Genomic DNA, 14,085 nt, shown 5'->3' on the forward strand with positions numbered 1-14,085 from the left:
TAATACCCTGAGATTTTTCCTAGCTTGAATTCGTCCCTAGAATATTAAGGGATATCTTTCAAAATAAATACTATTTATTTCGTGTGGAATTCATCAGATTTAAACTTTCCATTGCCTAAATCTGACACTCGGTGAAGGAGTTATGGCTATTTTAAGTTTCAGTCATAAAACACAGTGATTTGGGCCCTTAGCGCATCGCGGAGAAACATAAAATCACAATTGTCAATTTCTAGTTATCATCCATAATTTTGGCGCGTCGCGGGAAAGCCCAATTTCTCGTTTGGCAATTTCAGTGAGACCCCACTATACTGGTGCATCACGCCAGTGGTCAAAATGACAAACTAAAAGGGCTCCGCAATTATGGTGCGTCGCAGTGAAAGCCCCGTTCTTGCTTGTCCATTTCCAGTGAGCCACCGCGATAGTGGCGCGTCGTGGTGGGCACCCATTTTGCAAAAGTTTATTTTTCCAGTTCCATTTCAAAGATTAAAGGGGGTACTTTGGTCATTCTCTGAACCCCTAATCCATCTTAAACAATGAATTAAACCCCTTCAAACACTTTACATCCACTTTTCATCAAATCTCTTTCAAGCAAAACCCCAGTTCAACAAACTTTCTCCGCAAGAAATTTAAATTCCTCCATTAACTCTCCAAAGAAATTCAAGATTTAGGATTCCAAATACAAGGGCTCTAAGAATTCATCCCCAAAGAATCAATAGGAATCCAAGATTCAAGTTTTTCATCAAAGACCACCAATTAAGGTATGCGGGGTTTTTATGTGATTTCCCACGAAATTGATGTTAGGGTTTATACCCATCATTGTTATTTACAAGCTTATGATGTTCCCAATAATTTAGAAGTTAAATTCCATGGTTATGTTCATATTTTAATACATATTGCTAAAATTTCCAGATTTTGAGTTGATTTATCAATATTTACATTATCAAGCATGAGCATTTGGGTGTTTCAACATGAGTTTGATGCATGGGTCTTTAATCCCTAGTTAAAGATTGTTGTTTCAAGATTGTTTATGCTATGAGTATCCTAAGATAAGAGTATTCTCAGATTTTTAATAAAGATTTGATCTTTTAGACCTAAGCTAAGGTAAAGAATCTACTTTGTTCATGTGACTTGAGATTTAAAGAAAGAAAAGCATAATTGGTTTTCCTATAAACCCTTGTGCTAATTTGAAGTGGATTTTCTTAATATTTTGAGCATAAGAATGAGAGCAGTATTTAGCACCAAGATGGGTATGTTACCAATATTTCATGCCCCAGAACTACATGCCACTGTAGTATTAAGATTATCCTCACTTCTACGTGGATGATTAAGATTATGATCACATAAGATAAGAAGATCTATTTTGATGGAAAGGGTAGAACAGCCCTACCTAATAGTGAAAAGATGTGAGACTCCATGGATGCTCACATGGTGTATGTCGGTTAGAAGAACCTCCCAAAAGATGTCCCCTACTCTCAAAATAGTCTATTCGCTTAAAGCCTCAAGATAAAAGTATGTTTTTTTTGGAAACTATGGTTTTAAGATTCTTAAAGTCTTGAGATGAATTATTCCCTTTACAGTTGACAAGATAATGTAGTAGTTTTCAGAAAAGAATAGATTTAGAACTGAATGTAATAGCTCACAAGATCTATGCTATATGCTTTATTGTTCATGAATTATGATCTTCAGTTTTCAGATTTATCAAGCCTATGTGAGTCATTTATATTTAGCATGCATGATTTTATAAATTGTGATGACATTTTTTACTTATTTCATTCACCCCATATACTCAGTACATTATCAAAGTACTGATCCACATATGCATCTATGTGCTACATTGTCTCATAATGTAGGTTCAGGTGCTCAGTCTTAGTAGGGTGAGTGATTTTTGAGCATCTCATCCACATCTCTGCAGTTGGTAAGTCCTTATAGTTCGGGGACTTAGTTATATGTTCAGTTATTGTAGACACTTTATTATTCATTTTAGACAGTTTGAGTTAGCTGGGGCTTGTCCCAGTGACTCTCTACCTTTAGTCAGTAGAAGTTTGTCGGACTACTAGATTCAGTTTTAGACTTTTGATTTAGTATTCAGATTTTTTAGTATTGTTCTACCGAGACTTGTGAGATTAGTATGTTTCAGATAAGATTTTCACATTTATTATGTTTTCATATTCATACTTCCCCTATGTTGAGATTCAGATATAGTAGAAAAACAACCAGGGTTAGCTTAGGACTACTTGTAGTTTGGAGCACCGTGTGGTGTCTCAGGAATCAAATTTTGGGGCATTACAAACTTGGTATCAGAGCCAGGTTTAGAGAGTCGTGGGTAGTCAGGCAAGCCACGTTACGTAGAGTCTTGATTATCGGTGTGAAGAGTGCCACATCTATGAGCAAGAGGCTATGGAGCATTTTATGAAATCATCTGTTCTTTCATGATCTATCATGCATTTAGTTTCTCTATCTGCTTCTAACTCATGCTTTCATGTGATAGAAAATGCCTCCTTGTCGAGCACGTAGAAATGATAACCAACCACCTCAGCCATCCTTTAATGAGAATGTGTCATATGTAGAGTTTTACGATGCTTTTCAGGCGCTACCCCAAGCTGTAATAGCTAATATTCCGGGTAACCATTAGGATACAGCCCAGTCTTAATGTTACCCGATGGTACGGATGGTTTTGTGGTGTATTGCAATGCCTTTAGAGTTGATTTGGGTTGTGTGTTGATGCAGAGAGGTAAGGTCATAGCCTATGCCTCTAGACAACTTAAGCCTCATGAAAAGAACTTCCCAACCCATGATCTTGAATTAGTTGCTGTGGTATTTGCATTGAAAATCTGGAGGCACTATCTATATGGTGTGCATGTTGATATGTTCACAAACCACAAAAGCTCGCAATATGTATTTACTCAGAGGGATTTGAATCTCCGGCAGGGAAGGTGGTTAGAATTATTGAATGATTATGACATGAGTATGTTGTATCATCCGAGCAAGGCCAATACAGTGGCAGACGCTCTTAGTAGATTGTCTATGGGCAGTGTTGCTCATGTGAAGAATGATAAGAAAGAGTTGGCTCAAGAAATTCATTGTTTGGCTATGTTGGGTGTTAATTTGGTTGACTCAGCTACAGGGAATGTTTGGATTCAGAGAAGTTCCAATCTTCCCTAGTTTTAGAAGTGAAGGAGAAGCAAGACCTGAATTCTAGTTTGGTCAGACTGAAGGAGTCAGTTAAAGACCAAAAGGTAGAGGTTTTCTCCCAAGGGGGATATTATGTGTTGAGATAGCAGAATAGATTGTGTGTGCCTTGTGTTGATAAGTTGAGATAGAGAATTACGGCTGAAATACATGGTGCAGGTTATTATATTAATCCAGGTTCTACCAAGATGTATCGTGACTTATAGTAAATCTATTAGTGGAGTGGTATGAAAAGAGATATAGTGGAGTTTATAGCAAAATGTGTGACTTGTCAACAGGTTAAGGTTGAGCACCAAAGACCTGGTGGTATGTTACAAGAGTTTGGTATCCCCACTTAGAAGTGGGACGAGGTGAATAGGGATTTTATGACAATTTTACCCCATTCGCGTTGGCATCATGATTCAGTTTAGGTTATCATAGACATATTGACTAAATCAGCGCATTTCTTGCCAGTTCATACGTCCCATACATGATACAGCTGAGGATTATGCTAAGTTGTATATCCGAGAGTTAGTCAGATTGCATGGAGTTCCCTTGTCTATCATCTCAGATCGGGTTACTCAATTTACTTCCTAATTTTGGAGAGCCTTTCAAAAAGGTCTTGGTAACCATGTCCATCTTTGTTTAGATTTCCACCCTTAGATAGATAGTCAAGCAAAGAGGACCATCCAAACTCTAGAGGATATGTTAAGGGAATGTGCTCTTGATTTCAAAGATAGTTGGGATGAGCATTTGCCATTGATCGAGTTTGCGTATAATAACAGTTATCATTCTAGAATTTAGATAGACCCGTTTGAGGCTCTTTATAAGAGGAGATGTGGATCACCCATAGGTTGGTTTGAGGTGGATTAGGCTGCTTTGCTAGGGCTCGATACAGTGTACGAAGTTATGGAGAAAGTTAAGTTGATTAGGGAAAGATTGAAAACAACCCAAGTTATCAAAAATCCATGTGAGAATAAGGAACCTCGAGTTTGAGGTTGGTGATCCAGTGTATCTGAAGATTTCACCCATGAAAGGGGTAAAGAGATTTGGCAAGAAGGGAAAGCTTAGTCCTCGGTATATTGGCCCTTTTAGAATTGTGAGTCGTTTTGGGAAAGTAGCTTACGAGCTTGATTTTCCGGCAGACTTGTCAGCCGTTCATCCTATATTTCACGTCTCTATAATTAAGAAGTGCATCGGTGACTCCAACATTGTAGTTCCTTTAGAAAGCTCATATATTCAGAACAACCTTTCATACGAAGAGATTCCAGTTGAGATTTTAGATCATTAGATCCGTAGACTAAGGAACAAAAAAGTTTCCTTGGTCAAAGTTCTTTGACGAAATCAGTCGGTTGAGGGCGCCACTTGGGAAGCAGAAGTAGATATGCGAGCCAAGTACCCTCACCTCTTCTCCATAAACTCAGATTTAGTCAAAGGTAATACTCTTCCTTAATTTAGTTCCTTTTAATCATATATTCAGCTATATTGTTGTCCTCATATAAGTTCATGCACTCATAGAACTACTCAGAAGCTCAGAATGATTTAGATCCAGTTTTGTAATTTACTTCGGTTATGCATGCTATCCTATAGCTTCAGAATTTCCTCCGTATTCTTGGTCTAACCAGTAACATTCATGGACGAATGTTTCCAAGGGGGAGATATTGTAATACCCCAAGATTTTTCCTTGCTTGAATTCCTCCCTAGAATGTTAAGGGATAGCTTCCAAATGAATACTAATTATTTCATATGGAATTCTTCAGATTTAGACTTGTCATTGCGTGGGAAATTGAATAATCTTTCCATCGATATCAAATTCACCTAAATCCGACACTCGTGAAGGAGTTATGACTATTTTAAGTTTCAGTCATAAAACACCATGATTTGGGCCCTTAGCGCGTCGCAGAGAAGTATAAAATCACAATTGTCAATTTTCAGTGAGACTCCGCAATTTTGACATGTCGCAGGGAGGCCCAATTTCCCGTTTGGCAATTTCCAGTGAGACCTTGCAATACTGGCGCATCGCGCCAATGGTCAAAATGACAAACTAAAGGGGCTCTACGATTGTGGCGCATCGTGGTGAAAGCCCAGTTCCCGCTCGTCCATTTCCAGTGAGCCACCACGATAGTGGCGAGTCGTGGTGGCCACCCAATTCCCAAAAAGTTCATTTTTCCAGTTCCGTTTCAAAAATTAAAGGGGGTACTTTGGCCATTCTCCCAGCCCCTAATCCGTCTTAAACAATGAATTAAACCCCTTCAATGCACTTTACATCCACTTTTCATCAAATCTCTCTCAAGCAAAACCCTAGTTCAGCAAACTTTCTCCCCAAGAAATCCAAATTCCTCCATTAACTCTCGGAAGAAATTCAAGATTGAGAGTTCCCACTACAAGGACTCTAAGAATTCTTCCCCAAAGCATCAATAGGAATTCAAGATTCAAGTTTTTCATCAAAGATCACCAATTAAGGTATGTGGAGTTCTTCTACAAGGATAATCTTTTCATCCTTGTACCCAAAATTTGTTTTAATAACAAATTTACTAAATTTTATGTGATTTCCCATGAAATTGAAGTTAGGGTTTATACCCATCATTGTTATTTACAAGCTTATGATTTTCCCAATGATTTGGAAGTTAAATTCCATGGTTATGTTCATATTTTCATAAATATTGCTGAAATTTCCAGATTTTGAGTTGATTTATCAATATTTACATTATCAAGCATGAAAATTTTGGTGTTTTAACATGAGTTTGATTCATGGGTCTTTAAGCCCTAGTTAAAGATTGTTGTTTCAAGATTGTTTATGCTATGAGTATCCTACGATAAGACTATTCTCAGATTTTTGATAAAGATTTGACCTTTTAGACCTAAGCTACGATAAAAAATCCACTTTGTTCATGTGACTTGAGATTTAAAGAAAGAAAAGCATAATTGGTTTTCCTATAAACCCTTGTGCTAATTTGAAGTGGATTTTCTTAAGATCTTGAGCATAAGAATGAGAGTAGTATTTAGCACCGATATGGGTATGTTACCAAGGTTTCATGCCCCAGAACTACGTGCCACCGTAGGATTAAGATTATCCCCACATCTACGTGGATGACTATGATTGTGATCACTTAAGATAAGAAGATCTATTCCGACGGCAAGGGTAGAACAACCCTACCCAATGGAGGTAATACGTGGGACTCCATGGATGCTCACATGGTGTATGTCGGTTAGAAGAACCTCCCAAAATATATCCCCTACTCTTAACATAGTCTATTAGCTTAAAGCCTTAAGATAAAAGCATGTGTTTTGGAAACTATGGTTTTAAGATTCTTAATGTCTTGAGATGAATTATTCCCATTACAGTTGACAAGATAATGTAGTAGTTTTCAGAAAAGATTAGATTTTAGAACTAAATGTAATGGCTCATAAGATCTATACTATATGCTTTATTGTTCATGAATTATGGTCTTCAGTTTTCAGATTTCTCAAGCCTATGTGAGTTATTTATATTTAGCATGCATGATTTTATAAATTGTGATGACATTTTTTACTTATTGCATTCACCCCCATATACTCAGTACATCATCAAAGTACTAATCCACATATACGTCTATGTGCTACATTGTATCATAATGTAGGTTCAGGTGCTCAGTCTCAGCAGCGTGAGTTATTTTCGAGTATCTCATCTACATCTCTACTGTTGGTAAGTCCTCATAGTTTGGGGACTTAGTTATATTTTCAGTTATTAGTAGACACTTTATTATTCATTTTAGACAGGTTGAGTTAGCTGGAGCCTGTCCCAGTGACTCTCTAGCTTTAGTCAGTAGAGGCTTGTCAGACTACTAGATTTAGTTTCAGACTTTTGAGTCAATATTCAAATTTTTTTTAGTATTGTTCTACCGAGACTTGTGAGATTAGTATGTTTCAGATAATATTTCCACATGTATTATGTTTTCATATTCATACTTCTCCTATTTTGAGATTCAAATATAGTAGAAAAGAATCCAGGGTTAGCTCGGGACTACTTGTAGTTCAGAGCACCGTGTGGCATCCCGAGAATCAGATTTTGGGGTGTTACACCTGACCATTCGACTCAATAAAAGTTTCAATTCACCCCTTCTTGAATTTCAAATAGCATTAGCAAGTTTAAGCACAAGATATTATGGATTGAGTGATATAAAATTAGGGAGAATTTGTTCTTAGAGTCATATACTTGATTAACAAATTTCCTTCTCTAGTTTTGAACAACCTCTCGCCTTATGAAAAAGCTTCGCAAAACTCCTCGTTCTTTTTTTTTTTTTTTTTTTTATCTTTGGTTCTTTTTTTGTCTCTGTTATGCCCCTACATCCAAGGTTGACAGAGATAAATTTACCTCTAGAGCCTTTCCTTATTCTTTTTGGATTATCTAATTAGGAAAAAAGGATATAACTCCTCAAATTTGACACTTACTCCATTTTTCACTCTAGAGATGTGGTCTTTATGAGCATACTTCTTCTCCTTCTTCTACTTTTTCATCTTTCACCACCTAGTTTGTAGATGACCTCTCTCATTCCCACTCTCTACCTCCACCTCTTATTCCATCTCCTTCATACCTTACCCCTCTACCACCTACTGTATCTCTGTCTTCCTCACCTCCACTGTATGCTGCATCTACTCTACCTCTTCCACCACTTGTTCCATCTAGAACTTACACTAGACCCTATTCCAAACCTAAATACCTTACTGACTATATTGTTTTTTCTGTCTCTATTTTACCTCTTAAATCTTCCAAGTTTACTTCTACTGATTTGCTACTACATGAGCCACAATTTTTAAGCAAGATGTATATACTCCAACTTTGGAAGAAGCCATGATCAAGGAACTTTAGGCCTTTGATGAAAATCAAACCTGGGATATTTTTCCTTTACCTATAGACAATAATGATATTCCTTGTAAATAGGTGTACAAAATTAAATAGAAGTATGATGGTTTCATTGAGAGGTACAAAGCTCGGTTGGTCACTAGGGGTGATTCTCAAGTTGCTGGCCTGGACTATTTTGAAATTTTTAGTCCTGTTATAAAATCCACCACTATTAAGTGTTTACTCACAGCTGTTGTCAAGAATAACTGGGCAGTACATCAATTGGATGTGAATAATACCTCCCTCCATGGTGATCCCATGAGGAAGTATTTATGAAAATTCCTCCAGGTCTCATTGTTTCTTCTACTACTTTATATCCTTATCTTGCCTGTGAGTTAAGGAAATCTCTTTATGTACTTAAACATGCCTCTAGGTAGTGGTTTTCCAAACTATCATAATGCCTTCTCTCAAGGGGTTATTCTGATAGTAATAATGATAGTTCTCTTTTCTTCAAGGTATTTGGTTCTTCCTCTTATCTTCTTATGTTTATGTAGATGACATACTCATGGCTTAAAATAATAAGGGTAACATACAGGATCGTAAATCTTTCTTGGATGATCAGTTCAGGATTCAGGACCTTGGTTCTATACATTACTTTTTGTGGCTTAAGATTTATCACACTCTGATGTGCTATGAATTTATAGCATTTTAGACACTTAAAACTATGAGAATATACATGTACATAAGGCTATTTTGTTGGATTTGATGCGATTTTAGAGTGTTTTGCAGGAAATTAGGTTTTAGATGCTTAATTCAAGAGAAAGATGAAAAATGTTGTTTTTGGCTACTTATTTGATCTATTCTGGGTATTCATGACTCTTTTCGAATGTTCGTGACCAACGCATATGATGGAAGTTAAAGATTTGAAGCTTGGTTGCAAGTATTGGAAGGCCCGAAACTTACCTATGTCAACATGCTGACCATATGTAGCACATGTGGTCTGTATAAGACTAAGGTAAATGCCAGACTTGAAGATCTCGAGAGTTGACAGTGCTTCAGTAATTTGGCCATAACATTTCACCCCAATATTAGATTAAGGTGAAATTGGTATCGTTGAAAAGCTAATTTAATTATCTACTTGATGGTGGGGAATTTTGCACTTACTTAGTCTACATGTGGAAAACAAGTAGAACTCGCGATCCACAAATGGAAAAAGTAAGTGACAGAAACTAAAATCTTGAGAGCTAAGCTACAGGACCTATACTTGAGTTTGCTACTTGTACCCTTCATGCAGATCGCAAGTACTACCTGCGCCCAAGGATAGGGCGCAAGTAGAGACCATAACTAGCCACTGACATCAAGTTTCCAGATTGTTTTGAAATTGTTTCCTAGGGTTTCCATGTATCCCAATTACACTTCTATGATATTTTTAAGTCCTATTATGTATGGGTAATTAAGCTTTCCTATTTTAGTTAGGATTTTCTTTCTAGAGTTTCTTGTAATCTCTAAATACCCTTTAGGCTTTGTATTCACATATCAATTCATATATTCATATATTCAGGGGTAGGCCCTTAGGGGCTATTTTATAGTCTCTTTGTTCTTGATTTGTTTTTGGTTTGTTATTCAACTTAAAACTTTGGTATTCATTCTTTTATTATTGTGAGATTAATTTTGTAATTTTATCTGTGGATTCCATGATTGATCTCATAACTATGAGCAGCTAATTTTTCTTCTTTTTTTCTGTAGTACCTCGACATGACATAAGCATGAAGAGGGTTCATCCTTAGCTAGAGTTGTGGGAACCCTGGTAGATTAACAAAGTATAAGACGTGCCAAGTCATTCTAGATAAAAATTCTTTCATGTATTGGGTTTTCTTCGTTCTTATTAATTTCTTAGCGGTGCCAACGATAAGATCCCGCCTAGAGTATTGCCACTTACTCCAAAGAGGAGTAGTGACTAGGAAAAGAGGATCATAACAGTAATTTAAAGATTAGCTATCGATCCACACTAATAGGTATTTTCTATATAAAATAGTTATGTATCATCTAATAACTTGAGACTTGGGATCCAGGATAAGGGCTAGTACGGCGACATACTAAGACTCAAAAGGTAAAGGGTGAAATCTGTCAACTCGTACAAAAGACTATTGATGGTACATAACTTATTAGATTCTACAGGCAAGATATTGGAATAGTTCGATAGTGAACGATAAGTCTACTGAGTTGAGAATCTAGAGGGAACACAAGCCTGGTGTTCATATTAGATTATTTACAACTAAAAGCAACCAAGCCTTGTTACTTTTAGCTAGTTACTACGAATCCCCCTTTTTACTTTTCCACACTGCCTGGCGATTCAACAAGTTTGAGATAATTTTTTGGCTTATTCCCTGTGGGATTGATCCCAACCTAGTTGGGTTACTATATTTGACAGTGACCACTTCATCCTTCAATCGGAGGTGTATGTTGGGCGTTATCAAATTTTGATGCCATTGTTGAGGAACATAGTTTCAAAATTCTTGATTGAAGTTATTGGAGTTATTGGGTTTTATTTTCTTTTTTTGTTTGTTTGTTTTGTTGACCTAATCTTTTTGAGATGACAACCTGGCCAAAGAAATTATGGAGTGATGATGACTTCTTATTTATTAATTCTTTTATTTTGATATGGTGCATTATTATAGAAGTGTAGCAAATATAGTGTGTGAGCACAAGTATAGCTTGTTGGAAATAGTAACACACCTTGTCCACAACAATCATAAGCTTATTTAAGAGGTTGACAGGTTTGGCTTAGATATTTAACACCTAGAAGTGGAGTTAAATGCAAACGCTGCTGCATGGAATGCCCAACAACTTTATGGCTGGTGTGAAACGGAAAGAATTTTGAAAGTCCAACTTAAGCTGAAATTGGAGGAGTCTAAAATTGCTTATGCTCTTATGGATAGTGTCACTCTTAAGGAGAGCATACTTGAGTTATGCGGGGATGTAAAGAAAACTATAAATCATGAGTTAGGGCATATTGGACCTCATTCGAAGCATTTTTCCATATCGTGTTTGGATAGTTAAATCTTGGTCTAGTCATCCAATCCTGAAGAAGAGTGCAAGGAGCAGGAAACATATGTCTATATTCTTGAATTTGCTAAACCAGAATGAAAGAACTACATTCCTTACATAAGGGCCCAGAAGTACAACATGCGACATCTATTTCTTGGGTCCTTTATTTTTACTAAAAATTACACAAATACACAACTTATGTTTTCAATATTACAAAAAATCCCACTCCCTAAACATATTACAAAAGTCCCAACATATACACAAAATGTTATGTATATGTCGGCTATGTTATGTATATTAATAGGGAGAGAGAGTAAAATAATTTTAAAAGTGGGAGAGAGTGTAATTACTTCTAAAAGGGTTGGTATTTATGTTATTTATACTTATTTTTATACTTTCGCCCCATGAGTATAATAGGAAATCAGAAAAATAATTAGGGGTGCAGTTCATAAGTTCAAAGTTGAAAATTTTTTTTGAAGGCCAACTCTTGGGCTACCTTGATAAAGTCTGAGTAATCAAGGTACCCATGGGCTTATTGGGGAAGTCTGAGTACCCAACCAAGTCTCATCATGCCATGACGTGAAATCAGGCGCTGCTTGGGAAACAACCCAAGGTATTCTGTTATTTGTATTTGTATTTATGATTGATGTCAGATCTCTGCACCTATGGTTCCACAGGTATGTTCCTAACTCTCTTGTTTTGTATAGGTTTGATGCATTGAGGACAATGCATGATTTTAAGTTGGGGTGGTGCTGCTTGTGGGTCTTGATGTCCTCTTGGGAGATTTTGTTGTCGTGTCTATTTTCCATGAATTCTTATCCCTAATAGAGCCAACATGTTTAGGCGTACTGTATTTCATTTCGTGATGTTTTGTGGTTAACTAGGATAAAAATGAGTATCTAGGGCAGTTGACATATTTTGTTTAATTTTTGAGATAAATGATAATACCTCTCTAATTATCTATTTTGAACTGTGTGATATGTATATATATGAGACTATTGTGAATCTTGTTATGACATTAGAATTAGGACATGATAATCATTGCTAACAGTTGCATAAACTGGATAGGTAGTAGCTTGTGATGTAATCCTGTGCCATGTATGTGTGAGATGCTACTTAGTTCCCTTTGTGTACTAAATCTAAAACTTGCCCTATTAGTCTTGCCTAGGTTGTAGGATAGCTGGTTAGGAAAGGATCATAGGCCTTTTTTGAGTTTAGTCCACTTTTATCCTAAATGACCTTCCCATTGCGAAATACTATCACTTGATCCCTATTTTGAGCCTTATTGCATATTTCTTTGTTTTCATCTTTTACTTTTCCATTTGTGCTATAATGTTCCAGTTTTGGACCTGGTTCTCCTTGGACATTGTACACCTCAACTCAGTCAAATTGCCTAAGTTGAGGATGGCTATCATAGTGGTGCATAATATAAAGTGGGTATGAAGAAGGAAAAAATAAGAGAAAAAGATAGTAAGGATGGGTGTGGTAGCAAAATAAAAGAAAAAAAAAAATAAAAAAAAAAGTTAAAAAATAAAGAATAAGAAAACCACATCCAACCTGAATGTGCTTTAAAATAGAAAAGGGAGAAATAAAGTGAAAAATAGTTAATAAGTGAGACCCCAAAGTTAGTGTAGTGCCAAGAAGGCTTAGTCACTTTAAATGCCTATATGTATCATACCAGCCTCAAGTCGACACTACAAGTCGAGAAAAGTTCTATAGTGATCGTAACTTGACTATCTAAAAGCTAACGTAATGAAAATAAGGATAAGCCTATGGTATTTGACATGCATTGATTGAAACTTCTTTTTGAGTGTGATGTATCTTAACCATCCTTGCATTGACCTGAATTATTTCATATAAGAGATTGGAACTTCTTTTGATGTGAGGGCACATGGGTTGTATTGTTAGCAGCTCACTTATTTAGGTAATGTAACTTGTACATATTCATGGTTGTTTGTTTCTAATGTAATTCCATATTTTGATTCCTTTGTGTCACATTGTTGTGCTTTATTAATACACATAATTGGGGTTTTAAGAGTTTTTAACTTGGAGAGGGTAATGATTTTGAGATTGAATTTGATGATTGACTACCATAGGTATCTTAGGTTTCTCTTGGTTAAGCACCGTCATATTATTTTGTTATGTTTTGTTGTCTGAGGATATGCAACATTCTAAGTTGAGGGTGTTGAGGACATGCAACATTGGGGTCGCTACTTGCGCCCTCTCGACAGACCTCAAGTACTACCTTTGACCAAGAGGGCACAATTAGAGACCATAAGTAGCCACTGACCTCAAATTTTTTGGATCGTTTACATATATTCCAATTACACTTCTATGATATTTTTAAGTCCTATTATGTATGGGTAATTAAGTTTTCCTATTTTAGTTAGGTTTTAATTTCTATGGTTTTCTGTAATCTCTAAATACCCTTTTGGATTTGTATTCACATATCAATTCATACATTCACATATTTAGGGGTAGGCCCTTAGGGGCTGTCCTATACTCTCATTGTTCTTGGTTTGTTATTCAATTTAAGACTTTGGAATTTATTCTTTCATTATTGTGAGATTAATTTTGTATTTTTATTATGGATTTCATGATTGATCTCATAACTATGAGCGGCTAATTCCCTTAGCTAGGCTGTGAGAACCTTGGCAGATTAACAAAGTAGAGGAAGTTCCAAGTCATTCTAGAAGTTCCAAGTCATTCTAGATAAAGATTCTTACATGTATTGTCTTTTCTTCATTCTTATTGATTTTTTAGCGGTGGCCAATGTTAAGATCCTACCTAGATTATTGCTACTTACTCCAAAAGAGGAGTAGTGACTAGAAAAAGAAGATCACAACAGTAATTTAAAGATTAAATGTTGATTCGTGCAAATAGGTATTATCTAGGTAATATGGTTATTTATCATCTAATGACTTGAGACTCAAAAGGTAATAGTTAACTGGGATCCAGGATAAGGGTTAGTAAGGCGACATCCTGAGACTCAAAAGGTAATGTGTGAAATCTGTCAGCTCATCCAAATGACTTTTGATGGTATATAA

The sequence above is a fragment of the Capsicum annuum genome, chromosome 1, assembly GCF_002878395.1.
Source record: "Capsicum annuum cultivar UCD-10X-F1 chromosome 1, UCD10Xv1.1, whole genome shotgun sequence".
Lineage (NCBI taxonomy): Eukaryota > Viridiplantae > Streptophyta > Magnoliopsida > Solanales > Solanaceae > Capsicum > Capsicum annuum.